General features: G+C 40.2%; 1 pseudogene; it reads left to right on the plus strand.

Annotated features, from left to right (window-relative positions):
- The first annotated feature begins 10,733 nt into the window (after nt 1–10,733).
- LOC118022958 lies at nt 10,734–11,636 on the plus strand (annotated as a pseudogene).
- The last annotated feature ends 211 nt before the right edge of the window (nt 11,637–11,847 follow it).

The following is an 11,847-nucleotide window of genomic DNA, read 5'->3' on the forward strand; positions in this document are numbered from 1 at the left end:
GTGAATAGAGTTATAGAAGAAAGAGCTGACCAGGGCAATGTTGGTACTGCTGCCACTTGAGAAACTCTAGATGTGCAGCCAGATGATCTTAGTGAAGGAGAACTTCTATACTATGAGAAGGCAAGCTCTGTTCAAACTGATCCTGGGAAGTGTTTCACAGTGAAATAAAACACTTTGGTTCTCAAGCTTTCTAATGTTTTAAATTACAATGTACCCCTTAAACTTATACAATGTTACATGACAATTATACCTCAGTAAAGCTGGAAAAAAATTAAAGGAAAAAAAAAGGAAAAGCCTACAGACCTGCTCCAGATTTTTTTTTTTCTTTTAAAAATGAGGGCTGTGCATTTGAAAGCCTTTATTCTAAGCAATGAATGACAGCTATGAGGGAGCTGTGGCAATTCTGCCTGCTTTGCCCAGAGTGGCCACCCAGACCTGGGTGACGACTGTCCTGCATCTTCTGTATTACTGCCGACCTGAAGCTCCAGCCAGGGGGCACTGGAATGTTCCTTTTCTTTATTTTTTTTCTTTAATTTTTTTTAAATTTTTTTTTAAATTTTTTATTCTTATGTTAATCCCAATACATTACATCATTAGTTTTAGATGAAGTGTTCCATGATTCATTGTTTGTGCACAACACCCAGTGCTCCATGCAGAATGTGCCCTCCTCAATACCCACCACCAGGCTAACCCATCCTCCCACCACCCTCCCCTCTAGAACCCTGTTTGTTTTTCAGAGTCCATCGTCTCTCATGGTTCATCTACCCCTCCGATTTCCCCCGCTTCATTCTTCCCCTCCCGCTACCTTCTTCTTCTTCTTCTTTTTTTTTCTTAACATATATTGCATTATTGTTTCAGAGGTACAGATCTGAGATTCAACAGTCTTGCACAATTCACAGCGCTTACCAGAGCACATACCTTCCCCAGTGTCTATCACCCAGTCAGCCCATCCCTCCCACCCCACCCCCCACTCCAACAACCCTCAGTTTGATTCCTGCGAATAAGAATTCCTCATATCAGTGAGATCATATGATACATGTCTTTCTCTGTTTGACTTATTTCACTCAACATAATACCCTCCAGTTCCATCCATGTCGTTGCAAATGGCAAGATCTCATTCCTTTTGATGGCTGCATAATATTCCATTGTATATATATAACACCTCTTCTTTATCCATTCATCTGTCGATGGACATCTTGGCTCTTTCCACACTTTGGCTATTGTGGACATTGCTGCTATAAACATAGGGGTGCACGTACCCCTTTGGATCCCTACTTTTGTATCTTTGGGGTAAATACCCAGTAGTGCAATTGCTGGATCATAGGGCAGCTCTATTTTCAACTTTTTGAGGAACCTCCATACAGTTTTCCAGAGTGGCTGCACCAGCTTGCATTCCCACCAACAGTGTAGGAGGGTTCCCGTTTCTCCGCATTCCCGCGAACATCTGTCATTTCCTGACTTGTTAATTTTAGCCATTCTGACTGGTGTGAGGTGGTATCTCATTGAGGTTTTGATTTGGATTTCCCTGATGCTGAGCGATATTGAGCACTTTTTCATGAGTCTGTTGGCCATTTGGAGGTCTTCTTTGGAAAAATGTCTGTTCATGTCTTCTGCCCATTTCTTGTTTGGATTCTTTGTTCTTTGGGTGTTGAGTTTGATGAGTTCTTTATAGATTTTGGATACTAGCCCTTTATCTGATATGTCATTTGCAAATATCTGCTCCCATTCTGTCGGTTGTCTTTTGGTTTTGTTGACTGTTTCCTTTGCTTTGCAAAAGCTTTTTATCTTGATGAAGTCCCAGTAGTTCATTTTTGCCCTTGCTTCCCTTGCCTTTGGCAATGTTTCTAGGAAGAAGTTGCTTCGGCTGAGGTCAAAGAGGTTGCTGCCTGTGTTCTCCTTTAGGATTTGGATGGACTCCTGTCTCACATATAGGTCTTTCAACCATTTGGAGTCTATTTTTGTGTGTGGTGTAAGGAAATGATCCAGTTTCATTCTTCTGCATGTGGCTATCCAATTTTCCCAACACCATTTATTGAAGAGACTGTCTTTGTTCCGTTGGACATTCTTTCCTGCTTTGTCGAAGATTAGTTGACCATAGAGTTGAGGGTCCATTTCTGGGCTCTCTATTCTGTTCCATTGATCTATGTATCTGTTTTTGTGCCAGTACCATGCTGTCTTGATGATGACAGCTTTGTAATAGAGCTGGAAGTCCGGAATGGTGATGCCGCCGGCTTTGCTTTTCTTTTTTAATATTCCTCTGGCTATGCGGGGTCTTTTCTGGTTCCATACTAATTTTAGGATGATTTGTTCCATTTCTTTGAAAAAAGTGGATGGTATTTTGATGGGGATTGCATTGAATGTGTAAATTGCTCTAGGTAGCATTGACATCTTCACAATATTTGTTCTTCCAATCCATAAGCATGGAACGTTTTTCCATTTCTTTGTGTCTTCCTCAATTTCTTTCATGAGTATTTTATAGTTTTCTGAGTATAGATCCTTTGTCTCTTTGGTTAGACTTATTCCTAGGTATCTTATGGTTTTGGGTGCAATTGTACATGGGATCGACTCCTTAATTTCTCTTTCTTCTGTCTTGTTGGTGTATAGGGAAGTCACTGACTTCTGTGCATTGATTTTATATCCTGACACTTTACTGAATTCCTGTATGAGTTCTAGCAGTTTTGGGGTGGAGTCTTTTGGGTTTTCCACATAAAGTATCATATCATCTGCAAAGAGTGAGAGTTTGACTTCTTCTTTGCCAATTTGGATGCCTTTGATTTCTTTTTGTTGTCTGATTGCTGTGGCTAAGACTTCCAATACTATGTTGAATAGCAGTGGTGATAGTGGACATCCCTGCCGCATTCCTGACCTTAGGGGGAAAGCTCTCAGTTTTTCCCCATTGAGAATGATATTCGCTGTAGGTATTTCATGGATGGCTTTTATGATATTGAGGTATGTACCCTCTATCCCTAGACTCTGAAGAGTTTTGATCAAGAAAGGATGCTGTACTTTGTCAAAAGCTTTTTCTGCATCTACTGAGAGGATCATATGATTCTTGTTCTTTCTTTTGTTAATGTATTGTATCACATTGATTGATTTGCGGATGTTGAACCAACCTTGCAGTCCAGGGATAAATCCCACTTGGTCATGGTGAATAATCCTTTTAATATACTGTTGGATCCTATTGGCTAGTATTTGGGTGAGAATTTTTGCATCCATGTTCATCAGGGATATTGGTCTGTAATTCTCCTTTTTGATGGGGTTTTTGTCTGGTTTTGGGATCAAGGTAATGCTGGCCTCATAAAATGAGTTTGGAAGTTTTCCTTCAGTTTCTATTTTTTGGAACAGTTTCAGAAGAATAGGTATTAATTCTTCTTGAAATGTTTGGTAGAATTCCCCTGGGAAGCCATCTGGCCCTGGGCTTTTGTTTTTTGGGGGTTTTTTGATGACTGCTTCAATTTCCTTAGTGGTTATAGGTCTGTTCAGGTTTTCTTTTTCTTCCTGGTTCAGGTTTGGTAGTTGATCCATCTCTAGGAATGCATCCATTTCTTCCAGGTTATCTAATTTGCTGGCATAGTGTTGCTCATAATATGTTCTTATAATTGTTTGTATTTCTTTGGTGTTGGTTGTGATCTCTCCTCTTTCATTCATGATTTTGTTGATTTAGGTCATTTCTCTTCTCTTTATGATAAGTCTGGCCAGGGGTTTATCAATCTTGTTAATTCCTTCAAAGAACCAGCTCCTAGTTTCATTGATCTCTTCTACTGTTCTTTTAGTTTCTATTTCATTGATTTCTGCTCTGATCTTTATTATTTCTCTGCTCCTGCTGGGTTTAGGCTTTATTTGCTGTTCTTTCTCCAGCTCCTTTAGGTGTAGGGTTAGGTTGTGTACTTGAGACCTTTCTTGTTTCTTGAGAAAGGCTTGTATTGCTATATACTTTCCTCTTAAGACTGCCTTTGCTGCATCCCAAAGATTTTGAACAGTTGTGTTTTCATTTTCATTGGTTTCCATGTATTTTTTTAATTCTTCTTTAATTTCCTGCTTGACCCATTCATTCTTCAGTAGGATACTCCTTAGCCTCCATGTATTTGAGTTCTTTCCGACTTTCCTCTTGTGATTGAGTTGTAGTTTCAAAGCATTGTGGTCTGAAAATAGGCAGGGAATGATCCCAATCTTTTAGTACCGTTTGAGACCTGATTTATGACCTAGGATGTGATCGATTCTGGAGAATGTTCCATGGGCACTAGAGAAGAATGTGTATTCCGTTGCTTTGGGGTGGAATGTTCTGAATATGCCTGTGAAGTCCATTTGGTCCAATGTGTCATTTAAAGTCTTTATTTCCTTGTTGATCTTTTGCTTAGACGATCTGTCCATTTCAGTGAGGGGGGTGTTAAAGTCTCCCACTATTATTGTATTGTTGTCGATGTGTTTCTTTGCTTTTGTTATTAATTGCCTTATATAATTGGCTGCTCCCATGTTAGGGGCATAAATATTTACAATTGTTAGATCTTCTTGTTGGATAGATCCTTTAAGTAGGATATAGTGTCCTTCCTCATCTCTTATTACAGTCTTTGGTTTAAAATCTAATTTGTCTGATATAAGGATTGCCACCCCAGCTTTCTTTTGGTGTCCATTAGCATGGTAAATGGTTTTGCACCCCCTCACTTTCAATCTGGGGGTTTCTTTGGTTCTAAAATGAGTCTCTTGCAGACTGCATATCGATGGGTCTTGTTTTTTAATCCAGTCTGTTAGCCTGTGTCTTTTGATTGGGACATTTAGCCCATTTACATTCAGGGTAACTATTGAAAGATAGGAATTTAGTGCCATTGTATTGCCTATACGGTGACTGTTACCATATATTGTCTGTGTTCCTTTCTGGTCTATGTTGCTTTTAGAGTCTCTCTTTGCTTAGAGGACCCCTTTCAAGATTTCCTGTAGGGCTGGTTTCGTGTTTGCAAATTCCTTTAGTTTTTGTTTGTCCTGGAAGCTTTTTATCTCTCCTTCAATTTTCAATGACAGCCTAGCTGGATAGAGTATTCTTGGCTGCATATTTTTCTCATGTAGTGCTCTGAAGATATCCTGCCAGTCCTTTCTGGCCTGCCAGGTCTCTGTGGATAGGTCTGTTGCCAATCTAATGTTTCTACCATTGTAGGTTACATATCTCTTCTTCCGAGCTGCTTTCAGGATTTTCTCTTTGTCTATGAGACTCGTAAGTTTTACTATTAGATGTCGGGGAGTTGACCTATTTTTATTGATTTTGAGAGGGGTTCTCTGTGCTTCCTGGGTTTTCATGCCTGTTTCTTTCCCCAGATTAGGGAAGTTCTCTGCTATAATTTGCTCCATTATACCTTCTGCCCCTCTCTCTCTTTCTTCTTCTTTTGGGATCCCAATTATTCTAATGTTGTTTTGTCTTATGGTATTGCTTATCTCTCGAATTCTGCCCTCGTGATCCAGTAGTTGTTTATCTCTCTTTTTCTCAGCTTCTTTATTTTCCATCATTTCATCTTCTATATTACTGATTCTCTCTTCTGCCTCATTTATCCTAGCAGTTAGCACCCCCATTTTTGATTGCACCTCATTAATAGCCTTTTTGATTTCTACTTGGTTGGATTTTAGTTCTTTTACTTCTCCAGAAAGGGTTTCTCTAATACCTTCCATATTTTTCTCAAGCCCAGCTAGTATCTTTAAAGTGATGATTCTGAACTCTAGATCTGACATCGTACTAATGTCCATATTGAGTAGGTCCCTGGCAGTTGGTACTACCTCTTGTTCTTTTTGTTGAGGTGACTTTTTCCGTCTTGTCATTTTGTGCAGAGGAGAATAGATTAATGAGAGAACAAAATGCTAGCAGAATAACCACGTCCCCAGAAAATATACTCTAAACAAATCAGAAAAGGCCTGAAGCAGTGGGATAAGAAAGGGAAAGAGAGAAAAAAGAAAAAGAAAAAAAAGAGATAAAGATAAAAACAAAAACAAACAAAACAAAACAACAACAACAAAAGGAAAACCAGAATGTGATCAAATATGATCTATATGGTATACAGATCAGTGCCACACTCTAGATTTGGGGTGTATTTTGGTCTTTTAGAAGAAAGTGCCTCCCAAAATTTTAAAGAAAGAAAAACTTATATATGTACAAAAATAAGGGTTGATATGATGAAGGGATGGAATATGACTGTAAAAATGGAAATTATAAAAAATGTTATAAAAGGAATTGATAAGAAGTTGTTTGAAAAAAGAAAGAAGAGGATTTAAAAAAAGAAAAAAGAAAAAGAAAAAAAAAAGGGAGAGGATGTGATCAGGCAGAGGAATAGAAAGCACCATATACTAGAGATTTAGGGTATATTTTAATCTGTTAGAAGAAACTATCTCAAAATTTTAAAGAGAGAACAACTTATATATATAAGCCAAAAATATGGGTAACTACTATGAAGGGATAGAATATGACTCTAAAAATGAAAAATAAAAATGTTTTTTTTTTTTTTTAAAAGGGATTGATAAGATGTTGGTCGAAAAAGGGAAAAAAAATTCAAAAAGAAATAATAAGACAAAAAGACAGTTAAAAAAAAATAACTTTAAAAGACTAAAGAATCATGGTAAAAAAGCCATGCTTTCTATGTGCAGTATTCCCCTAGCGCTGGAGTTCTGCCGTTCTCATTGATAGGTAAACTTGGTCTTGGCTGGGTCTTCTCGCTGATCTTCTGGGGAGGGGCTTGTTGCCGTGGTTTCCAAATGTCTCTGCCGGAGGTGGAATTGCCCCGCCCTTGCCCCCTCCCGGCTAAGTAATCTGCTCGGGTTTGCTCTCCGGGGCTTTTGTTCCCTGTGAGCTTTCCGTACAGCCTTGGAGGCGGAGAGTGAAAATGGCGGCCTCCCAATCTCCACCCCGGAGGAGCCGAGAACTCGGGCCCGCTCCTCAGTGAGCCCCCAGAGAAAAGCCGCCAGTCACTCCCGTCTCCCCGGTCTCTGGCCGCACTCCGTGCTCACCCGGCCTGTGACCGCGCATTTCTATCTCTGGCACCCGACCCTGGGTGGAGTCTCCAAACCCAGCAGATCCCTGCGGTGCACTCCTGCGTGGCTCCTCCCGGGGGAGGAAGGTGAGTCTCCCCGGATCTGCCGCTTGTTGGGTCCCTGCTGGAGGAGCAGTGGCCCGACTGTGCCGCGGATCACGGTTTATGACCACCCCGAGCTGAGAGCCCGCGCCTGGGCTCCGCCTCTGCAGCCGGCTTCCCTGCTCCGATCCCTGGGACCTCTGCCACACTCAGGCACCCCCGCTCTTTCTCTGACCCCGAGGGTCCTGAGACCACACTGTCCCGGAGGGTTCCACCCCCCGCTTAGCCACCAGAGTGACGTCCCTCGGCGGAGCAGACTTTTAAAAGTTCCGATTTTGTGCTCCGTGGTTCTGTCACTTGCCAGAAGCCGCCGACGGAGGCCCCTCCCCCGCCGTCTATCCTCCCGAATATCGCCTCGGATTCACTTCTCCGCACGTCCTACCTTCCAGAAAGTGGTCGCTTTTCTGATGAGAGAGTTGTTGCTCTTCTTTTCTTCAATCTCCTGTTGAGTTTGTAGGTGTTCAGAATGGTTTGATCCCTATCCAGCTGAATTCCTGAGAGGAGACGAAATCCAGGTCTCCTACTCCTCCGCCATCTTGCTCCGCCCCCCCAGACCTGCTCCAGATTAAACGAAACTAAAGAGATGTGACACTTGAAAGCAATGCTTGATCTTGGGCTGGATCCTGCACTGGGCTAAATATCTATAAAATATATTATTGCGACAAGTAAGGAAACTTGAATATAAACTGTGGATTAGATAATGGTATCAACGTTACATTTCCTGTTCTGATCATTGTATAGGGTTCCTTGTTCTTAGGAAATATACTCTGGAGGCAATGAGGGGTCCCAAACTTCCTCTCAGATTTAAAAGAGGTGTGGGAGAGAAGAGAAAGAGAAAAGTTATAATGAGAAAGCAAATGGGGCAAAATGGAAACAATGGGGTAAAGTTCCTTATACCAGTTTTACATTTTTTCCATAAATTTGAAATTATAACACAATTAATTTAAAAAAATTAATTTATGAAAAACTATTACAGTATACTTTTTATTTATTATATAGTATACAGTTTATTTATTTATTGTATGTCCTATATATTCAATGTTTCAACAAAATTGAATGTTTCAACAAATGTTAATGTTTAATTAAAATTTGAGTGTTATTAGTTTATATTAAATTTTTTAATTACATTAACATTTTAACTAAGAAATTAAAAATGCAAAGTTTAATTACATTAAAATTAAATTTTAAAATTTGGATTACATTTAAAAATGTTAATGTTTAGGGGTGCCTGGGAGGCTCAGTTGGTTAAGTATCTGACTCTTGATTTCAGCTCAGGTCTTGATTTCAGAGCCCTGGGATCAAGCCCTGCGTAGGGCTCTGCACTCAGCATGGAGTCTGCTTGGGATTCTCCTTCTCCCTTTCTTGTTGCCCCTCCCCCTGCTCGTACTCGCTCTCTCTAAAGTAAATAAATAAAATCTTTAAAAAATGTAATGTTTAATGTTTAAATGTTTAATATATTAATGTTTTATGTTTCAGCAAATTTTGATGTTCCAAAAAAATTTGTAAAGGTTTCAGGAGAGTCCCTTTGATTGTCTTACTTTGCATAGTTTCAGCTTGTATAGACATTTTTACAGTCCTATACTGCCATGAAGAGCAAGGACTGCCTATGTTGCATACAGTGTAAAATAGCTTTTATATCTACACTACTTTCTGGACATGAAAGAAAGCTATGAAGATGAGTCTCTGTGAAAATTTGCAATTTTCAGACTTAGACACGTGTATTTTCTTCACAGAAAAGTTTCAGGAACCATAACCAGCAGGTTGCCCCCATGGAACCAAATTGAACTCAACATAAAACTGGATGTGAAACAACATTCCAGTATCCAATGAAGCCATTTGAACTACACTGGAATGTGGGCGATCTTCCCTTTGACAATGCTGACTCTTGTATGGAAATATGGCTGATATGATATTTAGGCCATTCGGGTAACAGAAGGAAAGTGTGGGGCCTTGATAATAAGGGAGGCAGAATCTCATAAGAACTCAGGAATAGTGTGTAATTGGGACTTGCACAAAACTTAAAACCATAACTGTGCAGGAAATCTCAGCTGCAGGTCGCTAAGGACCCAAGGCAGCAATACGATGTGGCCATCTTCAGTCTCGGCAATCACTCAGCTTCCCCATCTCTGTAACACTCCTATTTCTTCCAACTGCACACCTCACCTGGTTCCTGAAAGAGCTTTCTTTTTCTTGCAGTTTTTTGCTGACTCAAACTTCCAGCTCCCTCATGGTCTCCTATGGCCACTCTTTGCTCCTTCATTTCTGTACCTTCTCTTGAAACTGACTGGACCCTCCATCCATACTTCTCTGTCCAATTCCAAGATGGAAAATTGAATTGGCTTTGGTAGTTCTACTTCTTCTTGTTTATAAAGAGCTTTTGACTCTGGGATACTCTGACATTGGTCAGGAAAGGACAGAGGCAGGGATCTGGGACAGAGTAGGACCATGTGAACAAGGACCATGGAGAAGCTGTGGCCAGTGAGCAGGTGAATCCATGTCTTGGGGGTGCAGTTCAGTTAGGCCACGTGTGCTGGTTACAGCATATCAACAGGACCCCAATATCCTCCAGAAAGAAAAGATGTTCTTTGCATCAAATAGATGGATTCCTGGCTTGCAAATACTAAATGACGAGGAATTAAAACATGTTTTGACAATCTTTGAAAATAAATCTAATGACTGTTATTATACTCATTAATAATTATCTTATTAATAAAAGAATATCCCTCTGTCCTTTCTGGTATTTCTTTGGTTTATTATGCTACCTAAATGGAGAAGAGGAATACTCAAGTGCCTTTTCTTGCCCACACATGATAGCACCTGAAATTATACTTGAATTTATACTTGAATTTTTAGTTGAACTAAGCATAATGCATAGCAGAGACAAATCTTGTTTGTCCATAGTAGCACAGATTAGCACTAGAAATAAAATCATAAATATTTTGAAAATATTTTATCCACTGTCTTTTTTTTTTAATAAAATTGTAGTGGGAACTTATTTGCAGCTGAATAAATGATCTCTGAGTTAGGCCTGCTTGCCCATCCCCTGTTAAAATCTGTAAAATGGAATAAAATCTGAAAATTGCTTATATAAAGAATTAGCCCAGGAATTCAAGGGATGGTAACAATAAAAAAAAAAATCATAGTTGTAGTGGAAAGTCAACTTTTACAGTCCACAGATAACTTCTTACCCACTTTCTCAGAAATGTAATAATTTATGGGGTGGGGGGAAGAGAAGAGTCTTGGTTCTCTATAACAATGTCCTAAGAGGAAAGTATGAGATGTAATAAGAGGAAGAATAATTTTTGTCCAGGTATTATATTAAACATATTACTTGCATTCTATATTTTAATCTTTTCAACAACCCTGTGCCATAGATGTTGTTTTAATCCGTATATTATAGATGAACAAACTGAGGATTATACATGTATGTAACTTACTGAAGGCTACAAAGGAAATAAATACCTGAGAAAGAGATTGACTGAACCTGTGTTCTCAACTAGATTCTGTCTAGGAAAAGGGCCAGGCAGCTCTGCAGTCATTAAAAGTCAGTCCTAGGGGGGTACCTGGGTGGCTCAGTTGGTTGAGCATCGGACTCTTGATTTCAGCCCAGGTCACTATCTCAAGGTTATGAGATCGAGCCTCACATTGGGCCGTGCTGCTTGGGATTCTCTCCCTCTCATTCTGCCCCTCCCCACCTCACTCTAAAGAGAAAAAAAGAATGTCAATCCTAGAACCTTGAGCCTTCAGGAGAGACATGGCAAGTCTCTGGAGGCTGAGTGTCCTGTGAAGTGTGCAAGAAGGCTGAGCTATGTTTCTCCAAATCTCAGTGGTCAGACCTGCTCATGTCTCAGCATTTCTCCGGGACCAACCTAGCCCAGAATGGTGTAGAACACAACACATTCACCTGTCACTTAACTACCATTCTGGTTCCAAGGCTGCATCTCTCCACTGGACTGATTAGAGGGTTGTCAATGTTTTTCTCCTGGGCCTAATTCCAGCTGCTTATTTGAATCCTGGCTCTGCGATGGACAACTGTTCCCTAGCTGCAGCCCTCACTCTTTATAGTCAACTGCGGCCTTGCACAAATGGTTCCTGACTGTGTTCGAGGGGATGTTTTGTAGAAACCTGCCAGGGCAAGTGTTTTGGCACTCCCAGCTTTAACCTTTGCTGGACTTTGTTATCTCAGCTATCATGATGTGGGCATCTGCAAAGCTGTGGAAGCTCTGACCTTTTTGATTTAACACCTTGAGAATTGACTGTACACTTCTTTGACTCTGCTCTGTCATGCCATTCAAATCACAGTAAGGAGGAAATAACAGATAAATCCAAACCTCTTTGCCTAATCACCCGGTTATTTTTAGAATTTAGTCTTTGAAGAAAAGGTTTGAGAGGAATTGTAGCCAAGAAATTTGGAGCCTGAATTCCTTGCTCTCGTGAGTTTATGAGATTGTCTCTCAGCTTCTCACAAGACTCACAGGGTAACTAAATATTATGTATGGGGGCACCTGGGTGGCTCAGTCGGTTAAGCGTCTGCCTTTGGCTCAAGTCATGATCCCAGGGTCCTGGGATCGAGCCCCGCATCAGGCTCCCTGCTCAGCGGGAAGCCTGCTTCTCCCGCTCCCGCTCCCCCTGCTTGTGTTCCCTCTCTTGCTGTGTCTCTCTCTGTCAAATAAATAAATAAAAAATCTTTAAAAATAAATAAATAAATAAATAAATAAATAAATAAATAAATAAATAAATA

This window comes from Mirounga leonina, unplaced genomic scaffold, assembly GCF_011800145.1.
Source record: "Mirounga leonina isolate KUSES-001 unplaced genomic scaffold, KU_Mleo_1.0 Mir_178, whole genome shotgun sequence".
NCBI classification, from domain to species: Eukaryota; Metazoa; Chordata; class Mammalia; order Carnivora; family Phocidae; genus Mirounga; species Mirounga leonina.